The sequence below is a fragment of the Amblyomma maculatum genome, chromosome 1 (genome assembly GCF_055883805.1).
Source record: "Amblyomma maculatum isolate TAMU_Amacu chromosome 1, ASM5588380v1, whole genome shotgun sequence".
NCBI classification, from domain to species: Eukaryota; Metazoa; Arthropoda; class Arachnida; order Ixodida; family Ixodidae; genus Amblyomma; species Amblyomma maculatum.
The window spans coordinates 337,289,170-337,316,081 of NC_139344.1; the positions used below are offsets into that span (position 1 = coordinate 337,289,170).

Below are 26,912 nucleotides of genomic sequence, written 5' to 3' on the forward strand. Positions count from 1 at the left end.
ACATTAAAAAGACGAAGATCATGGCGTCTTGCCCTATCAAGTCCTGGAGCATCAATGGACAAGAAGTGGAAGCTGTGACAGATTTTCTGTTCTTGGGCGCCAAGATTACCTCGGAAGGAGACTGCAGCCATGAAATTAGGAGACGCCTGCTTCTGGGAAAGAGAGCAATGGTTAGCCTTGACCGCCTAGTAAAGAGCAGAGACATTAGTCTGCCAACCAAGATCCGTATAACCCGTGCTATGGTCTTTCCAGTTGTGATGTATTGATGCGAGAGTTGGACTGTGAAAAAGGCTGACCGCCGAAGAATTGACGCGTTTGAATTGTGGTGCTGGCGAAGACTCTTAAGAGTTCCTTGGACTGCCAGAAGATCAAATCAGTCGATATTGTCGACCATAAACCCTGACTGCTCATTGGAGGGTCAAATTCTAAAGTTAAAGCTCAGCTACTTTGGTCATCTGATGAGAAGAGAGGAGTCGCTGGAGAAAGATTTGATGTTGGGAAAGGTTGAGGGTCGCCGGAGAAGGGGTAGGCAGCGAACGCGATGGTTAGATGGCATTCTCGAGGCATTGCAGATGAAGCTATGTGATGTTAAGAAGATAGTGAGAGACCGGAAAGCGTGGCGTGACATGGTCCATAGGGTCACGAAGAGTCGGACACGACTGAACGCCTGAACTGAAGCTGTTTAACTAAGAGGTGCTCAATGGACTTTTTAACTAATGCTTTTAAGCATCTAGTTGCAATTAAAAACATGTAACCAGCCATTATTAACAGCCATGTCAGTTCCTAAAATTTCGAAAATGCTGTGCACCTCCGTGCTGCGACTCGATAAGTTCTGGCTATCTCGCATCAATATTCGAGTGCTGTGGAAAACCCGCGCTCTAAGCACAGCGCTATCACTCTATGGTTGAAGTTTCATGTCAAAACTTCTCTATCCCGCAGAGGATGGAAAGCTAGCAGTGGCGAGCACCGCAACACAGGCGGCGTAGATAAGGGCACTGGGGTCATTGATTGACAGCGCTGGGGGCAGTGCTTAGAGCACGCATCTTTCGAAAGCGTGCGCATTTTGCAGTGCGACAACCAAAACCTGTCGAGCCCCGGCGGCGAAGGAAATCGTGTTTCGGAACTTCTAAATACTGGCACGGTTATTAATATTATTATGGCCGGCTACAATTCCCTAACCGTAAATAGGCACTTCCCTGTGATAGTTCGTGATGATAAATTAGTTAACCAGCTTATTACTTAACAATATTCTGCTTTTTTTCTGATGCACGACAACACTGGTACAACTGTGCAGCAGAAGCCATCGATCTTCGTATCTCCAAAGCCACATAAAAAAAAAAATACCACCGGCTTTCATGACATACCTGGTGTATCCATGTTTTGTTTACCCGTTATATTATGATACGAAAGCATCTCACCAGCAACCGCATGGCATTGACTTGCAGAGTGGTAACTGTCCTGTAAGTTTTTCTACTGTTTGCAACAGTGCCATACAGCCATTCGCTGGGGCGTTGCTTGAACAGTAGCTTCAACTGCGGCGACAGTCGTTAAGCAATACTGAATGCTTGTCAGGTGGAAGCACATTTCCAAAATTCGGGAGGGCGATTATATATATATATATATATATATATATATATATATAGCTGAAAATGATCACGGCGAAAAACACTTTAATACCGACGTTTCGGCCGGGGTCCGGTGAACTCAGACAAAGGCCGGACCCCGACCGAAACGTCAGTAAAGTGTTTTTCGCCGTGACCATCTTCAGTTATTTGCTTACACTGGATTCAACGCCTTTTCACTTCGGCTCTCTCTATATATATTCTTTTCTTTCCTGCGCTAATGTGTCTGCCTCAGCTGCGTTTGTTCAGCGTAACACCCACCACAGAGCAACAGAGACACAAATGCGCGTTCGCATACACATACGCAAACACACGAACATACACTGAGCCAGCATGAGATGGTCTTGCATCAGTAATGATCCTCACGACTACCTTTCCGTCATTCTCACAGCAGCAGGTGTTACGTATTCACGACATAGGTTGGCAAAGCGTCTTTCAGTAGAATTCTGTGTGGCCTGGCTTATATGAAAGTGCGTTCTGCTGTTTTGTTATTCTCATTTATTATTACTTTCTGCATTTGTGCCATCTGCGCTACTGAAACGGTATAGTACCCCTGAGATCTTTATGTTCTCGCCTCGCACCGCTATGCGTTCACTCTCGCTAGAACTATGTGGCATTCTTGCAGCTGGAGAGATGTCGCCACTCAGCGACGAATTGTTCAGTGCTTTTAGCGCTCAAGAACAGTCTTTTTTAACTTATTTACGGTTTTCAGGATTGGTCAAAGCCTAGGTAGCGGACGCTCGCGATGCGCTTCTACTCGGCGTGGTTTTTAAATCACCAAACCATCTTTTCTTGTTATAGAAAGCGCTGCCCACAGCAAAAGGGAAGCCTTCCTTCGTCGCGATGCTGGAGAGATTCCTTTTTTGTTTTTTTCGTAGAATGGGCCTCGAGTTCTCGGAAACCAGCGGTGGCCGAAGCTGTCTGTCGATGGCCGATATTTTTTGCCGGACGCGTGGTTTGTGCACCTGGGGCCCGTTTCGATCCTTCGCTCGTGTCCCATTCGCAAAGCGCGGTTCCAGCGCCAGTGATTAAGCGTACGCCTGCGCAAAGCAAGGAGTGCATGCCGTTCCCGAATGTGATGGTTTAAGTAAATCAGTCTTGCGAAAGTTTCAACTCATTGTAAGAGTGTGCATTCGGAAAAAATTCCGAAAATCCATTTTCAGCTTCCGATTATGTTACTACTGCCATCTGATGCTTTCAAATGCTGGCCTTGCGGAGTCGTGTAAGACGAGGATTGTTTAACTGCTTTACCCCGTTCTCTTTACCCGACTTCGCGGCATCGTTGTTGGTGTTGGCGTCTGCGCAGTAAGCAGACACGCTGATTGGTCAACAAGCAGGGACGTCGTATGGAAAGAAGAAGAAAAAGAGGACGTCCAATTTCACCCTTAGGCTCCCGCCACGTGCCCAGACTAAATCCGCCAGCTAATTAACACTGGACTTTGACGTTAAGGGCTTATAACCGTTGTGAGATTTCTTTTTTTTTTTTTTCGGCCAGGCAACTCTCGTGACGTCGTAGCAAATAATGTCAGTGTTGAAGTGTGGGCCTGGGATATATTAGTTGGTAATTAATGGCGAACAAAAAACGCAGAAAAAATACTGGCAGGAGGAGACACAGACAAAAACAGTTTTCGGCGCGCTTTGTGTTCACTATGAATGCCAATGGCCGACTGCACTGTCGAAAAGCACGGCTGACCAATGCTGAAGCGGTAACAGAATCCGTCCAGAGAACTCGCCGATAACGGGCTCAGCTTCGAGTCTCGTAACAGTTTAAACTTGTTTTTAACTGCGAAGTTAACGCTGGAGTAACCTACGTGAACTTTTTCCCTTTTTCATGGCCGCATGGCGATAGCTTTTTTTCCTGCTTAATTCAGGTTTGATTTATTTATTTATTTATTTATTTATTTATTTATTTATTTATTTATTTATTTATTTATTTATTTATTTATTTATTTATTTATTTATTTATTTATTTATTTATTTATTTATTTATTTATTTATTTATTTATTTATTTATTTATTTATTTATTAGAGATACTATCAGTCCGGTCAGGACCAAGATAGGAGCGATACAGGGTACAGATTTCAAAGGCGGAACACGACAAACAAAACACTACAGAAAGAAAGACGGTTTGGATTAGTTTGTGGGTTTGACGTCCCATAGTGACTCAGGTTGTGAGAGACGCCGTAGTAGAAAGCTTCGGACATCGCCCAGCACACGGGGCTCTTGCTTTTCGCCTCCATCGAAAAGCGGCTGCCGCTGCCGAGATTCGATCCCGCATCATTGGGAACACTAGTCGAGCGCTCTAACCACAGCACCACCACGGCAGGGCCACAAAAAGAAAGAAGCAACTCGATGCAGATTCTGGTACCTTTTTTGAACTGAAGTACTTGATTGTTGCTTGCCGGCCTAAACGTTCAAAAACTCTGCGTTGTGATTTCTATTGGTGGCCGTGTTCTTTGATCATGCAATGCACTTGTGCACAATGTGAACTATGCAATCTTTGCTTCGGTGGCCGAACGAGTTGAGCGCAAGAAGGTCACGTCCAGGACGCATAAAAATAGCTACATAAGAACATAATTGGGTCCTGAAACCAACACCTGTCTGATCGTGACACGGCGACGCCTCTATAAATAGTCGCGAAGTGCCAGATGAGTTCATTGAATAAGATATTATCATTACCTAAGGCAGGTTTTATATAAATTAACATAAAAGCAAGCCGCGTGATTTCTTCGGAGCATTGTGCGACGATAAAATAGCAAAATCTGATATGCATTGGTCCCGTAGCATACGCACTGCCCGTTGGAGCAGGTAACGAAATTGTAACAGAGCCGTTCGAAAGTTCATTTAGTTCTTTCTCTTACAGCTACCTCTCAGCAGTGCATGCCTGTACATCTGCCTTTTTACCAGTCGACGTTTAGTGGAACAAAAAGCAGCAAAAACGTCCCTTTGATCTCCGCTGCACTTTGTGTGACCGTCCGTTGCCTGTACTGCGTTTCAGTCCACCGGGCTTCTTACAGGTTTAAAGGTACCCTTATTTCTCTATTTTTGGCGATACTACTGCTTGTTTCAATCACTGATCAATACAGTTTCATGTTTTCTCGGCAACATGTGCATTTGATTTGTTCTCTTCGAAGGCTTCCGGCTTCTGTTGCCGGGCAACGAGTCGTTTACGCGGGTGTTTTGTCGTGTGCTGGACGAGAAAAAAAAATGTTTCCGCATCGTTACCGACGCTTGCTCTGGTCTTCTTTAGCTAGCCGCCTGCTGTTTATGTCCAGAGGGACTACAAGCGATAGTCTTGAGTCTCGCCCGGCAAACAGCGCTTTCTCAACCGACAGAGAAAAATAAAAGAAAAAAAAAATAAACTTAATTGAACGAAACCAGGCTACATCAGGCTGGGTTGTATACACACAGACCTGCTTTCTACATACATCGTTCATCTGTTTATTTTTTGTTTGTTTTTAGGCACTAATCAATCTTCGGCACTTCTGCTGCCTGTGTAGATAAGCGTGTGCTTGTTGATCTACGAGGCGTCTAAAACTGGACATAAATGTACAGAGTCTGATGTAAATATTAATAGTGTTTAAAACAGGGATAGTTGATTAACTGGAAAGAGAAATAAAATTGTATGCGTCACATCTGCATTGTATGCTTGTGCAATGATTTGCTTGCTGCGCTATACATTCATGCTTCAGGAGAACATCTTTTACAAAAATAATTGATGACAAATCAGCTCTTGTGAGGTGCAAGGATATCTCCGGTCAAGAAACGACAAAACTCTTCGTGTCTGAAAAGCAAGAAAAGTAAAACCATCAAACTGTAATAGATGTTGATAGCATTATCATTATCACCAACCTGACTACACCCACTGTAGTGCAGATGCTTTTTCTATATCCCTCGAACTAATCCGGGCCTATGTCAGAAGCAGGCACTTAATACCCGCTAACGTCTTAATCTCATTGACCCTGGTAAACCGATTCAATTAGCTTTAGCCTGTGTTACTATACCAAGCTAACCTGTCCTAGTAACACTGCCCTTAGCGACCATCGGTTCTTTTGTCTTCGCGTTACATGCATTGCCCATAGCCATTCCTTCGTCTTGATTTCAACTAGGATATCAGTCGCCCGCGTTTGTCCTCTGTCTCACTTTCCACGCTTCTTTGTCTCTTAAAAGTTACACTTGTCATTTTCCTTTTAATAGTTCGCTTCTTTGCCCTCAGTTTAAGTTTATACATTTTCGTTAGCATCCACGTTTCTGTCCTATCGCTGAGTGCCGGTAAGATAGAGCTGTCATAGGCATTCCTCTTAACGGATGCTTGTAAACTGACGCGTCCCAATCTTATTATTCTAGTTATTTGCATCAGATAGTCAGGATCTGCGGTCATTACCTGCCTTAAGACGATATATTCTCTTACCACTTCCAGCTCCTCGGTACTTGTAAACTGTCGGTCCCTTCCAAGGCTCGTGCGCTTTACTTTAGTTTTTTTTTTTTTTTTTTTTTTTTTCATATTACTTGTGTGACTTGTACTCTTATGCTTTGTCCGCCTCAGTCACTTACCGCGCTTTGCAGTTCGTCTCATGAGAAATGTCTTCAGCTAATCGTATATTACTGAGGTGTTCTCATTTAACTCATACTTTAGTGTTCTTTGCAGTTCGTCTCATGAGAAATGCCTTCAGCTAATCGTATATTACTGAGGTGTTCTCATTTAACTCATACTTTAGTGTTCCCTATACAGGCCTTTGAATCGGAGAAGAAATTATAGAGCATTTACAGAAAAACATACTCGGAAAGAATCGATGCAGGACAGGCGCTAACTTCATTTACCTTCATCTAAAAACTACGAGGAGCGCATCTGGTGTAACATTGCGCAGAATTATTTGTGTGCGACAAAGAGGAGGAATATTTGCCAGGCAAAAAAAAAAAAAAAAAGTTTTTCGAGAGTGCAAGAAGTGTGAACCGCAACTGCGAGAGGAGGATGCTGGGAAGTAACAGAAATACTAAGACGCAGGAGATTTTTGGAAGCTTTCTATATCAAAAAGTGAGGAAAAGACTGTTTGAGTGATACCTCGGTGACCCTTTTGAAGGCTGAGATGTCTTATCTCGAACGTTTTGCTTGACAAAGCATTGTCCCTCTGTCTGCGCATGCCTTACTTGTTATATATTGTCTGGCTACTCAGTGAATAAAGTGAGATGAAGTTAGCGCCGGTCCTGCATCGATTCTTTCCGTGTATGTATTTGTGTAAACGCGCTATAAATTCTTCTTCCAAACATGAAGCATCTAGCCAAATTAATGTTCCCTTGAGGCCTCTGAATACATACTGTAAGCAAGAGGGGAAAAACGCTGTGGAGATCGAGTCTCCTCTCCTAACAGCCTTCCTTAAGGGCATATTATAATTTTTGGTTAACATCCCTGCCTTTCTATTCCCATTCTCTCTCTCTTTCTCTCTCCTGATGGAGGACTGTGGTTGCTGTTCAGACATTATACATAACTGAAATTATTATCCGCTGTCGGTAAGAGTTAGAAGCAGGAAAAAATGTGTATCTTGGTTGCCGGTATTTGTTTCCCTCTTAATATGAGCCCAACCGAGAAGGAAATTGGACCTAATCGATTACGGTCCATTTGTCAACCACTGAAAGGTAGCAGAATCGGTTAGGACGGACTCTTGCGGGTGCGGTAACAAAAAAGAAAACAATTACCGTCACTCGAAGACAATGCCGTCCCGTATAATGAAAGAGAGAAAAAAAAAAACGATTTGCAGCTATTGGTCGCGCGTATTGAAACTAGCAGCACACCGTCTTTCCACCGTCTTCCGTGCCTCTACGCACACAAGAACGATCGCGCGATTACCTGCACCACAGCTATCCTGTTTCCGCGTCGGTGGAGGATAGCCGGGAAGGCGGTGCGGGCCGCGAAACGGCCAATGTATCACGGCGTCAAATTAAGCGATCGGGTGTCGCTTCGAAGAGAAGAATCGCTGATGAGCAAGATAAGGACACTTAGAGGCGAATAAGGCGCTATTTATTTTTCTTTGCTCAATTTATATGTGGGTACTTTCTATATGCAGTCTGGGCGGTCTTTGTCTCCGCGCTGAAATTGTATCTCCCGACCAGCAGCGCTCACATTTCCGGAAGCAGGCTTACGCAATGACGCGAGCGCTTTTTGCCTGGAACTTGTGACGTCAAACTGTGACGAAATGATTCGGGTCCTGTGCACTTGGCGGCATTCGTTCTTACGGATTCCTCCTTCTGTAATTGCTTTTTTTCACCCCTCATTGACACAAGCATCTAAGCCTAAGGCATTTTCGCGAGCAGATGTTTTGTTTCTTATGTTTTGTTTCTTTTTTTTTTCTTTTTGTGCTGGTGCTTTTGCAGCATGGTATTAGGCGTGTGTCTGCTGCCGTGGAGACTTGTTAAGAGATGGAGCTGCTCTATGCTGCATATCCGCTCTGCACATATGACTACTGTACGTTTAGAATAATGCGCTCATTTTCTGTGGTGGAAATAAGACTGAAATTGAGAATTAATTTTTGCTTTTAGGACTTGCGTAATATTTTGATGTATTTACCGTCCATGGGCTGTGTGAATGTGTTGCTATGTGTGGCTGTCAAGGTATCGATTTCATCTGTTGGAAACAAAGCGAAGTACGGGCCTGCTCTAATGGAGAGCTTCTATACACGGTAGCAATCAAATGAAAAAGAAGTACGTCATAGCCTGCGCAAACATTGTTCTTGTTTGCTTCGTTAACCTGAATCAGCCTGGAGTATCGAAACTCCGGAGAGAACACACTACTTCCATAAAACATTGACCGTTTGCTTGCCCTATCTCGGCTTCTCTGTACGCACGCCAATGTGCTCAGCGGCCCGCATTAGCCGGTTGCCCCGGTGCACATTGCGTAATGGGGGCCAAAGACAAACTGCTCGCGTAACCATGTTTGTGATGCGCTGGCGATGAGCTCGAGTCACCGTCGTAATAGGGAAATTCCGCGTAAGGCCGCCGCCTCCCCGCGACATGAGAAGCGCTCTCGTCAGAATCGCCTACGCCCTTACGGTAGCTTGCTTGGGAACGCGGCTTTTCGAGGCTAGAACATCGGCCGCGCTTCGGAGCACGGGCGCATGCTCTGATAATCGGGTTTTACCGGTCGCGTAGCTCAGGAACCAGCGTGCCTCCCGCCAATCTCTCCCCTCTCCGTCTCACCACAGCCAGCCAGGCTGTGCGGGCCTTCCCTGATGAGGGCCATTAAGGGGCCCGTGTCGAGATCCTGCGGACAGGCCACGGCACTCCGAGCGTGCCGCGCTAACAAGCGCTGACGTGCGCTGCAGGGCAAAGCGGAGTCGGAACAGTGCGAAGGAAAACGGAGGGGGAGAGCAAGGACTGAACCAGCTTCGACAGGAGAGGATGAAGCGTGAGGAGAGTGACATATCGAAAAGGTGGTGCTTCGTGAGGTCCGTACGCTGTGCATCTTAACCGGCATGAGAGGCAGTTTGTATTTTGCTACAACTGCCCGCACTTTGGTGGGCTGTGGATGTAGTTATGATGACCCAGACTTTGTCGTCATCGTCACCATTATCGAGACTATTCAATCATCATCAACCGGACCATATCCACTGCAGGGAAAATACCTTTCTCATATTTTTCAATCAATCCGATCCTGAGACTTTTACAGGTGGCCTGAATACGAGCATCCCTTCGTACTAACACAGAGCTGCTAACCTCTGTCGGTACTCTTATGTGCGAAATGATGGCATGCGCACCGAAACACCTCAGCCTATACCAGAACTTCGCCACTACCAAAGCCAAATATACAGGCTGACGTGGGTCTAGCTATGTTGTTAATTAAAAACTATGTACAGGATGTTTTCGTGTCGTTCATTTGTTTAGACAGCAATTAGACTCATCAGTCAAAATTACCTTCACTTATACCTTTCTCACTGTTGAATCCTGCGCTTAATTCAACATCTGCCCGAAGTGCGAGTCTGAATGATCTTTCAATGCTCTATAGTGTCTCAACAGCCGCAACGACTTTATCTTTCTTTTTTCTCCAATGCCGCGATGCTCGCTGAGCCTGTTTTCATCTGATGAGATTTTGCTTCCGTCAGCCCGCGTACAGTTTGTCGGATGTACTATTTATTAACCAGTGAAGATACTTGTTCATTTTTTCTTGCAGTAAAAACGTGACCCTCTTTTTTTTTTCTGCTTCTTTCAGGTGCCGTTCTCAGAGGGAAGGAACAGGCAAAGGCAAGGTGAGAACATTTGCTGTTTTGTTTTTCTCTTTGCGAGACGTGGCATGGACGTGTGCTGTGGGATTTCAGGATGAGCATACGCGTCTTAATGTGAGCTAGCGTCTGTTTACTGCCTGAAATTCGCATAACGTGCAGAGGTCACAGTCTGCGTTAACGCTTCATTTGTGGCGTTTTCTCTTGCTCCCTAGCAACTGTTACTCTATTTCTCATTTTCTCGGTGTGACCGAGAAATGCATTCACCATAAAAGGCCCTTCCTTGCTCCTGTCTGCGGAATCATTCATCCTCATCCATCACTCTCGTTATCATCACCGGCGCACCGCCAGCCGGAACTCGCTATAGTAGTAGGCTTGTTGCCAGCTTTCAGCCTCTTCTTTCAATCTGACAGCGAACCACAGTTCCACCAGTTTTATTCTCGTCTGCAAAGGAAATAATGGGGAAAGGAAAGAAGGAAAGGGTGTCGGAATGAATGAATGAATGAAGGAAGGAAGGAAGGAAGGAAGGAAGGAAGGAAGGAAGGAAGGAAGGAAGGAAGGAAGGAAGGAAGGAAGGAAGGAAGGAAGGAAGGAAGAAAGGAAGAAAGAAAGAAAGAAAGAAAGAAAGAAAGAAAGAAAGAAAGAAAGAAAGAAAGAAAGAAAGAAAGAAAGAAAGAAAGAAAGAAAGAAAGAAAGAAAGAAAGAAAGAAAGAAGGGAGGGAGGGAGGGAGCGGGAAGCTATAGCTAAGTTGCATGTTTTCTGACGATTAACTTTCTGAACTTTTGGCCATAATTTAAGAGAGGGACGGAGGGAACGCGCGATACGACGACCTTGTTGCCTATAAGGGGCGAAAACTGGCGCGAGTTAGCGACCACCCGGGCAATGCTGACGATCGCATGAATATGCATTGATGGCGCGTCACTGCTGGTAGTGAAATTACGCAGCGGTCCTTTCGCAAGCTGCCGCTTTGTTAGCCGCTGTTGCAGCTTCGCGGAACTGGGCTGCACTCGGAAACACGGAGTTTGCGCAACTGCTGTTGCGTATAGTGCAGACTGGTAGCGGGCGAGATTTTACAGCCGGGTTTCTTCTGATCCGCTAATTGTTCGTGTTCTTTAACGTACCGTTACACCGACTTCGTGCGCGCTTCTTTATAATGTTTATTATATTATCTTTTGCATGCAGCTTTTAAGCCTAGGGTTTAACATTCTTATATCTGGTATGCGCTATGGGGCGGTGCTTCCGCACTAAAAGAAAAAGTTCACATTTTGCCACGTCGGGAAAATGAAAGTTGAAAACCTAAATTTCGAACTAATGGCATGTTGTGAAGTTATAGAAGTACACGACTACATGTTTCATTGCGAAATTTCACCTCTCTGCAAGCACCGGACGGTTTCATTCAGAAAAACAACCTTTACAGCAGCTGTCGGAAGGGCAGCATTCTTCCGCAGCCAAATTTTATATTCTAAGTTTGAAGGGCTGCCTTTATCAACTCTACGAGAAATTATGAGATGCGTTTTCGTTTCCATCTTTCGCAGTAGTGCATACAGCATGCAATGAGTTTGATAGCACATCATTTCTCTTTTGAGAGGCTTAATAAATTCAGCTGTTCGTTTAGTTTCAAAGGATGATTTCGTCTCATGTTCTGCAACAAGAACAGTCAGCGTCTCCTGTTGTCGCCTTCTATGCACACGCAGGTGTCTTGCAGTGAATGGTTCAGCATAGGGACGATCTCATTCACAGATGATTAAATGATTGAAAGCTGGACACCAAATGCTTTGTGACTTTCGGCGAAGTTAGTTTGTGTATGCCTGCTTTCTTTTCCCAGTTTTCATTTTTAGAAAAATTAACCGTTAGTTCTAACGTTAGGAGTACATTCCGAATGCGACAGCCCGTTGCAAAACGAGATGATGGTAAAAGCGCCGCTTATAGCAGCACATATGCAAAAGGGCTTAGCAATATTGATGATTGATTGAGAAGAAAACCGTTGTCAGTAGGAAATAAAGTTAGCTTAATGCCTCACCAGTGAACGTTATTGGCAAGGAAACTAGCAAGATAGCCAAGCGAAGAGAGAGAGAGAGAAAGAGAGAGAGATTACGCGAGTGAGTGAGTGAGTGAGTGAGTGAGTGAGTGAGTGAGTGAGTGAGTGAGTGAGTGAGTGAGTGAGTGAGTGAGTGAGTGAGTGAGTGAGTGAGTGAGTGAGTGAGTGAGTGAGTGAGCGAGCGAGCGAGCGAGGAAGGGAGGGAGGGGAGAGAGCAAATGAGAGAGTGAAAGAGAGCTGCTTCCGCTTAATGCTACCGAGGACAAGCACTGCGGTGATACGCTGACAGACAGCTGCTCGGCATGGTACAGTCAGTCAGTTTAGTCGTTCAGTCGTGTCCGACTCTTCGTGACCCTATGGACCATGTCACGCCACGCTTTCCGGTCTCTCACTATCTTCCTAACATCACATAACTTCATCTGCAGTGCCTCGAGGATGCCATCTAACCATCGCGTTCGCTGCCTACCCCTTCTCCGGCGACCCTCAACCTTTCCCAACATCAAATCTTTCTCCAGCGACTCCTCTCTTCTCATCAGATGACCAAAGTAGCTGAGCTTTAACTTTAAAATTTTACCCTCCAATGAGCAGTCAGGGTTTATGGTCGACAATATCGACTGATTTGATCTTCTGGCAGTACAAGGAACTCTCAAGAGTCTTCGCCAGCACCACAATTCAAACACGTCAATTCTTCGGCGGTCAGCCTTTTTCACAGTCCAACTCTCGCATCTATACATCACAACTGGAAAGACCATAGCACGAGTTATACGGATCTTGGTTGGCAGACTAATGTCTCTGCTCTTTACTAGGCGGTCAAGGCTAACCATTGCTCTCTTTCCCAGAAGCAGGCGTCTCCTAATTTCATGGCTGCAGTCTCCTTCCGAGGTAATCTTGGAGCCCAAGAACAGAAAATCTGTCACAGCTTCCACTTCTTGCCCATTGATGCTCCAGAACTTGATAGGGCAAGACGCCATGGTCTTTGTCTTTTTAATGTTCAGTTTAAGCCCAAACTTCTCACTCTCTTCTTGTACGCGCATCAGAAGTCTCTTGAGTTCCACTTCACTTTCTGCCATTAAAGTGGTATCATCCGCATATCTAAGGTTGTTGATACATTTTCCAGCAATCTTCACTCCAGCTGAAGACTCATCCAGACCGGCCTTCCTCATGATGCACTCTGCATATAGGTTAAATAGGCAGGGCGACAGTATGCAGCCTTGCCTCACTCCTTTCTCGATCGGAAACCAATCAGTAAGACCATGCCTAGTTCTGACTGTGGCCTCTTGCCCTTCATACAGGTTCCTGAGGAGACAGATGAGGTGAATTGGAACTCCCATCTCTTGGAGAGCTTGCCACAATCTGCTGTGATCTACGCAGTCAAACGCTTTCGCATAATCAATAAAGCAGAAGTAGATGGGTTTCTGGAACTCTCTTGCTTTTTAGATGATCCAGCGAAGGTTAGCAATTTGGTCTCTAGTCCCTCTGCCCTTGCGAAACCCAGCTTGCACGTCCGGAAGCTCCCGATCCACATACTGCTGCAGCCTACCTTGGAGGATTTTCAACATCACCTTGCTAGCATGCGAAATAAGCGCGATCGTGCAGTAGTTGGAACAATCTTTGGCACTGCCTTTCTTCGGAATGGGGATGTAAACTGACCTCCTCCAATCCTGTGGCCACTGCAGGGTTGTCCGAATCTTCTGACATAATGTATGCAAAATGTTAACAGCGTCATGGTTGAGGTTTTGAAGCAACTCAGCTGGAATGCCATCAATTCCGCTAGCTTTGTTCTTAGCAAGGCTGGCTAAGGCCCATTCAACTTCACTCTTCAGGATACCCGGCTCGAGATCAGTAATCACAACCGTCTTATGTTGGGTTTGCACATTCGGGTCCTTCTTGTAGAGTTCTTCTGTGTATTCCTGCCACCTCTTCTTTATCTCTGAGGCTTCAGTGAGGTCCTTGCCTTGTTTGTCCTTTATCACGCCCAGCTTAGCACAGAAGCTTCCTTTGATATCTTTGATTGTCTTATACAGAGCTCCAGTGTTCCTTAATTGGTTGTTGTCCTCAACTGTTTGGCACTGTATGTTCAGGAAGGCATTCTTATCTCTCCTTGCTATTTTCTGAAAATCCGCATTGAGAACCTTGTATCTTTCTCTTTCCCCCATAACTTTTGCCATCCTCCTTTCCTCAGCTATTTGCAAAGCCTCTTCAGATAACCAGTTTGCTTTCTTGCATTTCTTTTGCTTTGGAACTACCTTGGTAGCAACTTCTTGTATTATATCACGAACATCAGTCCACATCTCTTCGGGCTCTCTGTCTTCCAGATCTAATTCTTGAAATCGATTCCTCACTTCCACAGCATATTCTAATGGAATTTGATCCAGATCATACCTGAAAGTCCTTCTAGTTTTCTGCGTTTTCCTCAATCGAAGCTTAATTTTGGCAACAAGAAGCTGATGATCGGACCACCTTTGCAGGCTGCGAGGTTCAAAACTGGGTTTGTTGCATAATTTAGTGTGCACTATAAACCGATAACAGATTCCTTGCAGTTTTCAATGATAGAAATAAAAATCTGAAGTTTGTGAAGAAGTCGTGAATTGAGATTCAATAATTTAGTGAGCGATAAACCAACTTTATATCCGAGAAAGCAGGATACAGTTTGCTGATTGCCAATATATCGCCCTTAATTACAAATAACATGCATTATCACTAAATGCGCTTTTCGAAATGCTATGAAGAAATAGGAACGATAAAGAAAAAGAGGCAAAGTTTAATAACATAAAAAGGGCAGGAAACTTGAACCATTCTCCGGGCATGTAAAGCAATGTAAAGTTCAGAAGAAAAATCAGAGTGAGGGAAGTTCGATATTGGGACACAGCGGCCCATATTTTGGATTAGGGAGTGGAAAATGCCTCTGCACAGCGTTTCATCGACTCATGCATGCGATAGAAGGCTGGCTTCCTTAACTAGTTAAGGGTTAGATTGATATGATACGCTACAGTGACTTCTTACTGTGGACGCTTTTCTTTTTCTCTGTTTCTGTTGCGCAAAAATCTAACAAAAATGAAACTGAGATTACGGCCCAGACTTTGCCTACAGACATAGCATCACTCATACAATTTTCACAGGCTATTTTTACATTCACAGGAAGGGAAAAACACTCCCATGACAGGATTCTTGTCCGTAAGGCTTCACAAAATAAAAATAAAAATTTAGTTGCCCCAGAGTTTTACATCTTCGAGACTATATTGCAGTTCTTGCTTGTACTAACCAGTTGCTCGTCGTAGACGTCGAATAGAAGCAGCATCTCTCCACGACATGAGCGCAGGGCTTTCAATTTTCTCGAGTCAGAGGGTGCGTAGGCCATGTCGCCCTGGCTCTACTGTGAGCGCTTTGATGAGTTTTAGTGTTGCCGGTTGAGCTAAAAAAAGTAAATAAAAATGGGCACACAAACTGCCCGTGGAGCGTAAAGCACTAGAGTTCCGGGGGCCTAGCAGCGTCTTCTTCTTTCCTATTTCTTTTTTTTTTTTTGCTTCCAGGCCTTATAGCGTGAGGAGTCCGCTGGCTGCCTGGTAAGTGTTTCGTCGGGAAAAGCTTTTGAAAGGCGGCTTTTAAATATTTATGTAACGTCTTCAACGTTTTTCACTTATATTTGATTTCATTTATTTTTCTTTTGGTGGTAAATTACGGTCGTAAAAGGCGTTCGAAGATATAAAACTTGGAAACATTCTAGACAGAATTTACCACTGTTTTTGAACTATTTAACTTTTACCACTGTTTCTGAACTATTTAATTTTTGTCACCTGTACGGGAGAACTCGGCCAATCGGTCATGGAAAGAAAAGCAGGGATGGGGTAATGCATAACTATAAAGCTGACAGTGTTCGGTGTTTTCTTGTTGCTGCTTTTTCATTACCTTGTATGTTTATACCGACGCAAAGAATACAGCTGAAGATCACCTAAAGGGCGGTAGTATGTACTAATAACAGCCATCTCGCGAAGGCTAACAGCGCAACATAGCGTAACACAGCGTTGCATACGTCTCCTAGAACGGAAATATCAACTCTGACGCAGACTTAATGATGGAAAGAATGGCCTTCTCTTAACACAGAGAAAGCGTAAACGGAGGTAGAAGCGAGTTCGAAACCGGTAGAAAACTGAAATTCAAAGGCATTTGTATGTTTTGTAACATGTCAGTTTATACTAACCTACTCTAGGGTTTTAACAAAGAAAGCTATCCATGCATCGTGAAAGTAAGACGCCTGACTATACCTTCTGAAACCCTGCTCTGTTTTCTTGTCAGTTTGGTTTAATGCAGTTGAACGCGCTTGCAAAAGCAGTGTGCATGGCTTCATTAAATGGATCAGACCTTTGTCAAAGAGAGCCATGAATCATTACACATGTCTTAAGCCCTCGTACAGATGTAAGACATTGCGAGATCGCTTCAGTCACGTGGGAGAGGTGATTATCGAATTCAGTAGAGGCCTGCGCAAACGGGCCATTGTTTTCTTCGCAGCGTTTCTCAGTATTACGTAGAGGGGAAGCTGGAGACGCTGCCCGTCATCCACTATGGCCGCTTTGAGCATACCGGGAAGACATGCCTTTTGGTGCGGGCTAGTTATGCTTTGAGCAGTCCGCCACACAATAGTGGCGCGGACGAGGTTTGATTCTTTAGCTTTTCCTGCTACCCCATCTTACCTGCCTCATTCCGAAAGCGCTGTTTTTACTGCTTATGAGCACCCACGTCAAGGATGACATAGATAAATTTGATTTCACCTACATAAGCGAGCATATGGCGCAAACTCGCAGACGACACCAGCTGAACGTTTTTTTTTTTTTTTCCCCACTGTGCCAACACGAAAGCAATTAAAAGTGTCCCTATAAGCGATAACAATTTGCTTGAAAAAATATTTGCTCTGGAAACCGCGTCTGTTAAAAAAAATTGTTTCGATGGTGTGCTATTTGTATATTGCCAATAGGAGGGAAGGCTGCCTCTCATTTTGGGCAAACATTGGGCTCTTTTGTGCTTACGTTTCTGTGCGTTTGTAACAATTTTTAATTTGCATATTTACTTTAGAGCATTTGTGGTAATAAAACAACATTGTTTTATTTCCCCAATATTTCTTCGCTACAATATCCTGTCGGGCTTCCACTGCTCGTCTTGCCGTAATTCCCGCGGATAATGAAATGCTATTTTAGAAACTGGCATATGTCGACGGCGGGGCCAGCTTTTAATCTAGGTGATGTTAAGAAACTGTATGATTTAGTTTTCAAATAGCTCCCTTCTCTTTTTTTTTTTTTTTTTTATAACGCTGTGTATTGACTGAGGACATAAAAATAGTTATTGAGGAAGAAACAAGGTGGAGGCGGTTTATGAAATGAAGGAGAAAGGCTGGACGATCTAATGAAGTCAAAGAAGGAGCGGTGACGGGGTCCCTGTGTCCAAACGATAGATGAGGGCGGGCTATTTGGCTGGAGACACGCTGCTGCCAGGTGTCAAATTCTCGTTAGCTTCAGCTCCGAGCAAACCCACAAGTGGTGAATATCTGCCGCACTATTTTAAGAATTTCATACAGGACACTCTGATCGGGAATAATATAAGCGTGTCTGCAACTGATATCCTCGCCCAAACTGTCCTGTCTGTAACTTTCAGGCAGGATACCCTGGCCGGCATCCCGTCGTTATCAACACCACTCGGCGTCCTAGCGGAACAGAGCGATGAATCATAAGGTGCCGTGAAAGGCGAAACGAATTACCCTGGAGTAGGAATTGCGTAATAATCTGACATATTTCCGGAAATGCGTATATATGCGTTAGAAGTTATCAGCAGAAAATGACCACAGTCCTCCTATGATTACATTAGGTATTCAAGGGATGGGATTAGGAAGAACCTCCGTGGAAAAAAACCAATAGTGGGAATCTGGGTAATACAGCCGTGCCCTAGCTTTTAATATGGATGATTTTTGAGAGATTAAGCTTTCACCATGCATTTATGCCGCGTTAATATGGAAACTCGCTGCCCGAGCAGTGGGCCGAGGAAGCGTTTACTTAGCTTATTGGGGTCCCATTTATTCCTGTTGCGCTAATAGGTACAGCGATGAGAACAAAACCTTGGCTTTTCCAACCAGATGTCTCCATGGCCATGCTTTGAATACTGGAGACCAAGTGAAAATCAGTGCAGAATTCGAATGCCAGAATGGTTTCCTGGTTATATGCTTTCCGGTGTCATGGCTTCCCGACGACACGAGAAATAATTTGTCTTATTGCATGAATGACTTAGGACAGGTAGTAACCGCAGATCCGGACCATGAAAAGGAAATAACAAGAAGAATAAGATTGGGATGGAGCGCATTTGGCAAGCACTCGCAGATTATGAGTAGCAGCTTACTGGTATCGCTCAAGAAAAAAGTATACAACAGCTGCATCTTGTCTGTACTCACCTATGGGGCTGAAACCTGGAGGCTAACCAAGAGAGGTCTACTTAAGTTGAGGACAACCCAGAGGGCTATGGAACGAAAAATGGTAGGGGTAACATTAAGAGATAGAAAGCGTGCAGAGTGGGTCAGAGAAATAACTCAAGTTACCGACATTCTAGTGGAAATTGAGAAGAAGAAATGGACATGGGCAGGACATGTAGTGCGAAGAGAGGATAACCGATGGTCGCTGAGGGCAACAAACTGGATTCCAAGGGAAGGAAAGCGTAGCAGGGGGCGGCAGAAAGTTAGGTGGGCGGATGAGATTAAGAAGTTCGCAGGGGTCAAGTGGATGCAGCTAGCACAGAACCGGGTTAAGTGGAGAAATATGGGAGAGGCCTTCGCCCTGCAGTGGGTATAATCAGGCTGCTGCTGCTGCTGCTGCTGCTGCTGCTGCTGCTGCTGCTGCTGCTGCTGCTGCTGCTGCTGCTGCCGCCGCCGCCGCCGCCGCCGCCGCCGACGACGACGACGACGACGACGACGACGACGACGACAATGATGCATGAATGAATGTGAAATATACTCTCCGCTGCCTGTGCTACATCTTAAGCCATCTTCAGAAGCTGTCAGTCGACGTTGTAATGTTACGTATGGGCGGTGTGGTACGTGAGGTGTCGTAATAGTAGATACTTCATCACACCATTATTCACCATCATGCGTCTGATAGACAACTGGACGCCCCAAACTGCGACACGCTATTTAGAGGAAAATGGCGACCAGTGTAATGCATATAAAGCTCCAGAGATTTTGTCCGGCTTTCACTTCTTTATCATGCAGGAAAAACTTTAATCTGAAACTTTTTCTTTCCTGATATATATATATATATATATATATATATATATATATATATATATATATATATATATATATATATATATATATATATATATATATATATATATATATCTTTTTTTCACCGTTCGTTATTATGGACGAGCCTTTTGGCCTCTCGGGGAATACTTTTTTCTTTCTACCCAGAGTGTGCATATTAACGGGGGGCGTCTATACTTTATTAGACCATGACATTAGCGTGGTAAGTAATCGACGACAGGTACGTATTATGCGGAATTGAAGAGGTACCAAAGTACGAACGCTGGTAAAACGTTGACCTCAATAAAATTGCCATGTTCACCTTCCTAAGACTGGAAAAATGGCCTACTATGCTTAATGAAGCAGTGAAACTTTAGACAGAGTATATCAGAGGCGGATTTATGAGTCGTTCTTGAACAGGACGGTAAGAAGCTTCATGTGTCGCAATATTATTTACAGGCACTGTTTATTTCTTTCCTTTTCTTCTTGTCTTTCAGAACGCAGCCTATAAAACGTCACCGCATGAGCTGTGAATTCTCTTTGGATTAGGATGAACGATGCTAACCAGATGTATGAATCTCCCTGAAGACAATTATAGAATCTAGTAGCAAACAAAAAAAAAAAGGTATTTTTGGGCAAGTTATGTAGCTGGCCAACACAAGGCAGTGCACGCTCGCATTCGCAGCCACAGAAAGGACCGGTTTGATAAGTCAGTGTGTCAAAAGACACCATGTGTGCATCATATGTGCATCAAGAACTGTGCAGATGCTGCTATTGAGATCATGTAAGTCACGACGTCTGCGATTTAATCATCAAAAACCTGTTGGAATGAAGAATTCACGTGAAATTCTACGTGATGCGGGATTTGTGAATTCTTCGCCGGAAACACCACAACCTCGCTTTCGCAACCACCCTGTTCTCGCCAAATTTCTCACCCTCTAACTTCGCCTTCTTCCAGGAGATGAAGGTCCGGCAAGTCAGGCTTTAAGGTCATCGTTTTGACACTACTGCGGAGATACAGCTCGATTCGTGGAAGGCTGCTGACGCTCTTCGAAAAGAATACTTCGAGGAGACGCTACAGCAGTAGCAAGAATGCTTAGAGCGTTATATTGTTGTGCGCGGGGATTATCTTGGAAGTGGTAGCGGGTTAATGTAGATAGGTAAAGCACTTCCTTGTCAGCAGAGCTAGTCTCAAACTTTCTTATGTGACCTCGTATGCTTCTGCATCAAGCTAAAAAGAAGAAACTTCAGGGTACCTTATTGCCTACGTTATGAGCCAACCTTTTCTCTGTCTTGCTCTTTGAAAACCTATCTGTATTTTTGTTGTTCTCTTCTGGTCAGTGCAGGTAAGTAAAACACTTCTTTGTCCGCGAAGCTAATCTCGAACTTTCTTATGTAACCTCGTATACTTCTGCCTCAAGCTATGCGAAAAAGAAAAAACTTCAGGGTACCTTATTGCCTACGTTATTAGCCAGCCTTGCTCTTTGAAAACCTATCTGTATTTTTGTTCTCTTCCCATCATATGTGTAATCATCTAACATGTTATTTAATCCTGTTTCTTTTCAGTACTGCCCTAATTGCATTGGATGTCCGCTCCTGCATGCATTTTTTAAATGTGTATATGATGTATTTTTCCTTCAAAAGCCTCGAATTTGAGGCTAGCATACGTTCACATAAATAAATAATATAACATGAAGTCGATAATCAATACTGAAGAGATGGAATAGTGAATCCCCGTTGCTATTCTAACCTCGTTTCATGCGGATTCCTTGCGCCGACGACTTCTCGGAATCCTTTTATGAACATTGGCTCGACAGCTTCTCATAATGACCGAATCCATTTCAAAGCGCTATATAACGTAATAAAGAATATTTTTCGAAGAAATTTCGCCACGTAGGAGGAACTTTAAGAGTAGTACATTAATATCGCAGCGCGCCGAATTTCTCGAGAGCCCAGTCGTGCGGCCGCATATGACGTTAGATTAACGGCGCAAACTGCCCTCCGTCTTTTACTAGGCGGCACCCGCTTCGAATGACAAATTGGAGGCCGTTCAGCGTGCATTGTCAGTCTCGGCGCAATCGAATCACGTCTTTTCGCGCGTCGAGGCGAGTAGTGCAACTCGTACAGAGAATAGGGAGCTCGGGCAGGGGAGAAAATGAGCCGCTTTCGCACGAATAGGGCGGCGAAGGTTGAGTGGCGCGCTGCGTCCGTTGTCCTCGTTATCCCTATCCTCAGCTGCGGCGATCGCTAGAGGCGCTCCCGAGCAAACAAGTGCGATATGAACCAATGCAGCGCCTCACTTGATCGCTGCATCACGCCAAGGAGTTTCGTAGCGTGCGAACGACGAACTGAGTCCTGGTGCCACTTCACGCCGTACAGTGCAAACAGATGCTTCATTGTCTCTGTAGTCCGGAGCGGTAGCCTCTTTGGTGCGATGCTTCGGTCGTTGCTGCACCACTCGACGTCTAAATCCGAACGCGTCCGAACCTTATTAAATGTGGGGTATTGTACAATATATGCATGGCGGAACACTGTTAATGATAACAGCGCCATCAAATACCCCGTGAAATCATCGCCGCACGCGACGTTATTTCTTTGGTGTGCGCAGTTAGACACACGTGCGAATGAAGCATACATTTTTAATCCCCTTGATCATTCTAAAAACGTTTTAAGTGCTTTTTGATGCACGGCCCAAACTGGGTGTTAGAAACCGGGGTCCAAACCTTGTTTCCCTCTAACACTGCCCGCTGCCGTCTGCATCCCAAGTGCCTGGATATAGCTTAGCACCATGCTTCTGCGTCCTTGCTTCCAAACAAAGGGGGCCCTGTATATTGAACGCTCTCAAATTTCTACAAACCGGTCTAGAGTGCGCGACAGAAGACGTGATGCTTAGAGTATATAGGCTTTAAGATCATTTGCTGAGGGGAAAAAGAAAGAAGATTTTGCAGTGGGGAGGTGATTCGCAAAATAGCCGTGCAGGCCCTGAATCGTCCCTTTTCAGAGACTCGATCGTCACTTACAGGGTAACGGCTCGCAAGAAAGTAGGTCGTAGTGGGGGGCTGCACTTGCGCTGTGTGGTGGTTTTGTGCGTGCAGTCAGTGCGTTATCGTCCTGCCTGTCGGCTGCCATCTCCTGGCTCTGCGAAACCTGTCAGTGATTTACTAGCTACTGCAAGTAGCAGATTTGTATGGGTACTTTCGTTAATCTGCAGCCGGATAGGAAGGTGTAATGTCAGCATTGAAACGAGCTTACGTACAGTAGCGACGAGCAGCGGATTTCACACGTGCTCAGTTATATTTAATCTGTTGGACCCTCTCCACTATATAAACGAGGCGGTAAGCGATCAGAAAGCTTCACGTCACATCACACTGTTTTAAACCGTCTTGGAATCAGGATCGCTTAACATGCACAATAATATGTGCGTACGAAAGTAACCCACGCGATGAAGAATGAGCATTTCGCAAGAAACAATGCCTATTCGAGATTCATGCATCTCGTTCACTTGGTTGCTTCTTTTCTTCCTTAAACGCCATGTAACAATTGATCAATAAATTCAGCCGCAAAAATTGCGCCCTGTGCGACGCTTCTTATCGGTAGTGGGCACGAGGCCGAAAGACCGAACCTCAGCGCTAATATTGCGATGCGGTCGAAGAACCTCGCGAGGTGACCTATAGTTCGAAGTGCTACGTCGCCTACGGTGTCCACATTGCACGCGAACCACACCTTGCCAGGATCAGGGAGTCCATTGCGCATCTTTCCATTAGGAGAGGTCGCATGACACTCTCTACACCTCTTTTACATTCAGTCAGCCACTAATAAGCGATAATTTCTTCGCCACCACCGGACCCTCTTTGTCGCTTTTCTTTTAATCGCACGTTCCGCCAACGCTGCGCAACGGCGGTGATTTCTTGTTAAGAGGAGGCCGTTGAAAGCGCCGCCTCCCCACCTTTCCTTCATCATCACCAAGACATCATTATCTCTCTCTCTCTCTTTTTCTCACCAATACGCAATGATATCAGATCCAATCGCGTTTCCTCAAAAGGTCGCCGAGAGCAACGGACTTGAGGCCATCTAAGTGTAGCGCCCACAAATCGCTCATTGCGGCAATAAATGTTTTACCATCAATCCATCCTTCAGCATCACCAAGAACATCATCATCATCATCATCATCATCATATATATCTCTCTCTCTCTCTCTCTCTCTTGTTTCTCTAATACGCAATGCTCTGATTGCCTTTAGATCCAATCGTGGTTCATCCTGATCTGCAACGGCGCGTTGCGCATATATATATAGCGCCTTGTTCGTTTCTTTGCTTATCTGCTCTGCCTGTTTTTACCAGAGAGTAAATATGGTCGCTTCTTATGAGAGTAAGATCTGTAACATTTCTGGGCGTTCAGGAAAAGGGCAGCTGTGCTGCCGATGCATGTTGTCACGGAGCTCATAGGGAAGCAAAGTCGCACGGTACAGCGCACTCGGTAACCCGGAAACTCTCTCCTCTCTGCACGCCATGTCGCCATGCATAGCGCCTACGCAGCGACGCTGAACGAGCATGTCCACACTCAGCCGTCATAACAAACATAGAGGGCGCAGGGATGATGAAATGCAGTGGGATAGAAAAACCAAACGTGCAGAAAAAGAACACTACCCGATAAACAGAAAGGAGTGTGCAGGCGGGTACAAATGGACAGGGTCGGGCAGAGGGAACGCCCGCGTCACGTCCCAAGCGCTCTGCCCAGCGCCCCTCCAGGGTGCCTCGATGCCTTCTATCTCCCTCCCCATTGCGCGGCGCTGTCGTTGCTTCCGGAAATGGGCTGCTTGCTTGCGCACGGACACGTGGAACGTGGGTGACGGTCGTCGGAGGACATATTTTTGCTCCGGCACGGCACGACAGTCCATGCGTCGAAGAAAACAACGATGAGGAAGCGGGAAAGCTGCGCGATGAATGTCAGGCCAGTTCTCTCCGCTGTCGGCCGGAGCGATGGACTACGGCCGAGCACGGCTATTTTCGTGAGAAGCTACAGGCATGCTGCGCCGGTCAAGCTAAGTTGCGATCGCTCGCGTCACGTTGGCTTAATGGCGACACGCTATACAAGCATACAAGTCTCAATTCTAATCTTGCACACTGAAAATAATAAAAAGTGTTATAAATTGGTCTATCTTTTCACAAAGTAAGGGTTTGTCTTTCACGAGTTATTCGCAGTGGTTGTGCAGCTAGAAGCCGAAGAACTTATCGCGTATAATTTTTGAGCCTCTTTCACTTGCCGGGGCGTTTGTGTTATTCGAACATAGACGGCGTCCTTGTGCCAGTTTCGCAGATAGCAACCGTCTTGAAGACGGAACCGAAGCGTCCTTCTTGCCTGCTCCGAGTTTTCCAGTGACTGTGGTTATAATTTGACTGCTGTAATAACTGGCCAGCAGAGTTTTCACGTAGATTCTAATTGGCATGCCATCTTTGCGCGGCTCTCCTGGATAGTAAGAGAGAAATGTTGTTTCGAACTTTGCAAGTGTACAAAGACAGGCTGGTAGTTTTCCACATACTGGAGCAGCAGGCTAGGTGATCAGCTTTCCGGCTGATCTCTCTGTCTTTCCGTGCAATAAACTAATTTATCTATCTAACAGTCAGCCTTAAAAACAATTTACAATAAACGATCTTGGACGGCACCTACGTGTTAACTGCCCTTGGAGCTACTTTTGGAGAAGGGCTAACAGGAAAAAAAAAAAAAAAAAGCTTCATGAAGGACGAAAAGAGCCTGAACTCTAAACACACACACAATCTAAGTGCGCTGCAAAATTGCAGGCTCTTGTCCAAGTGCTCAGAGGAGCAGCGCTTGAGATCTCTTCACTGCCAGTGTGTACTGCATCTGCCGTATAAGTACCGCGCGCTCCATTAGGACGTCGTTGTCTAAACGAGCTATAGCGCTAATTTTCCATCAAGGACAGCAGCAGACTCCATTTCGCCGCTAAAAAAAGGGATTAAAGAGAACAAAAAATGCGATACCACTTTTTTTTTTTTCTCGAAGGCGTCTTACTGGCTTGCCGTTTTAGCGACAAAAATTGAGAATCGAGAGAAATGTTCAGCAAAATATCTCTGAGGGCTTCAGAAATTCACATACAATGGTGTCGTTGCCAGGACACATGTTTGAATGCGACCTGCAGCTGTGCTAAATTGTTAAACGAACGCGGGACCACCAGGAGACGCAGTCAACAGGTTTGCATCGCAGGTGGGCCTCCATCGTGCGATGGCGCCTCGGAATAAAGCTCAGTCTTCTTGAACTCATTCCGATATAGCTGCATAAGCCGACGAAAGTAGAGTGTATTCGAGGTCAAATTATGACGTCTGGGTATTCCACTGCTAGATCGCCATGGCCAGCTGGTCGCCCATGCAACAGTCACCTTCCACATACGATCAACAGCGCCTGTCTTTGGGGTGCTGGGAGACTGACGTAATGAGGCGACAGGGTGCATTGCGACAAGAACAGTCCTGGACGGATCAAAGCTAAGAAAGCAGGGGATGAGAATGTACGGGACTGAAGCTGGCGCCACGTCACCTGTTGTAGCTTAGTCACAGATTTATAAGGAGGAGGGTAGATGGTTCTTTGATCACGGTAATGGAGAGAGATTTCGTGATAGGATACCATGCGCTCGCGAGCATTTCCCCAGGCAGTGACAGTCCCTGCTCGGCTGATGTATCCTCGAGCAAAAGAGTGAGCTGCTTCGTTGCCTGGGTGACCCGTGTGAGCGGGCACCCATATTAATTGAATAGGGTGTTCGGGTGGGGGGAGGGAGGCGAGGAACCGTAAGGCTGGGCTAGAGAGGAGCTGGGCGCTATCGTCACCAAGAAGGAACCCGCTCAACTGTTGATCTGACCGAAATTTAATGTTTATTGTGCTTTTCTGCGTTAAGGCAATGTAATTTGAGTGCGGGGGGGATCTCGTGGAGCCCTTTTGTAGCCAGTCGGCATACAGTTCTGGCTACAGAGGCGATACCGAGAAGGACCCGTTGGTTCCTTGCTCCAGTGACAGGTATCTGCGGCAAGTAACTAAGCGGGCAGTAGCGGGCCAAGGAACAACTGATTCCACGCCTGCCTCGACATTTGTGGGGGCTAATTGTATGTAAAATATTACGTATTTTCACACCTCAAAATTAGTCAGCGCCAGCCCTTTTTCCTCACGATATCACCTAGAATTCGCAGGGTTCGTAAGTGCGACTTTGGCAGTTATGAAGCGTTTGACCCAATCTTTCCAGCAATTCTGAAAGTCTGCTGACAGCTGTTGTCGGCATTGCTTGCGGAAAGCAAATTAGGCTGTTTTAATTAATTCCAACTGTAACTAAAATAATTAAACGGGAAAATAGTTGCAGAAATGTTTGGACATTTAGATGCACATATTGCCCGATATATAGGTGGGGCACGCGAGCTCTGCGCGGCTGCTCGATATGCACTTGCCAATAGCGGCGCCTCTAGGAAGCAGCGGTGAAACTGCGGCAGGAGTTTCGTAACCAGCAGAAGCATTGAAGGACTCTGATGCGTGCAGCGTTGTGGTGGATATCAAACCAACGTCCGTCTCCAAACGCCGTATGCGCATATAGTCACTAAGTCGGCCAACTACCCTCGACCGTATACACCATCCACCAACTTTCTGCCTCTATACTCTACCTCTCAGAGCAGTACAAAACGTTATGGAGGCCCGCGCGGGTAACACTGATTGCATCCGAGGTTCGACCAGTCGTTCGACCAGCGCCGCATCGGTTAGACCACCGAGAAGAGG

General features: G+C 45.4%; 1 protein-coding gene across 2 annotated transcripts in view; it reads left to right on the forward strand.

The window, feature by feature from the left end:
* The window catches only part of LOC146207521 (uncharacterized), a 272,224-nt gene that overhangs the window by 112,161 nt on the left and 133,151 nt on the right, over window positions 1–26,912 (forward strand). Inside the window, exons 2-3 of one of the 2 annotated variants that reach the window (XM_084588224.1) lie at window positions 9,824–9,860; window positions 15,403–15,435. The gene's annotated coding sequence lies outside the window, so the exon portion shown is untranslated. The remainder of the gene's footprint in view (window positions 1–9,823; window positions 9,861–15,402; window positions 15,436–26,912) is intronic. The other variant, XM_084588216.1, reaches the window with a different exon arrangement.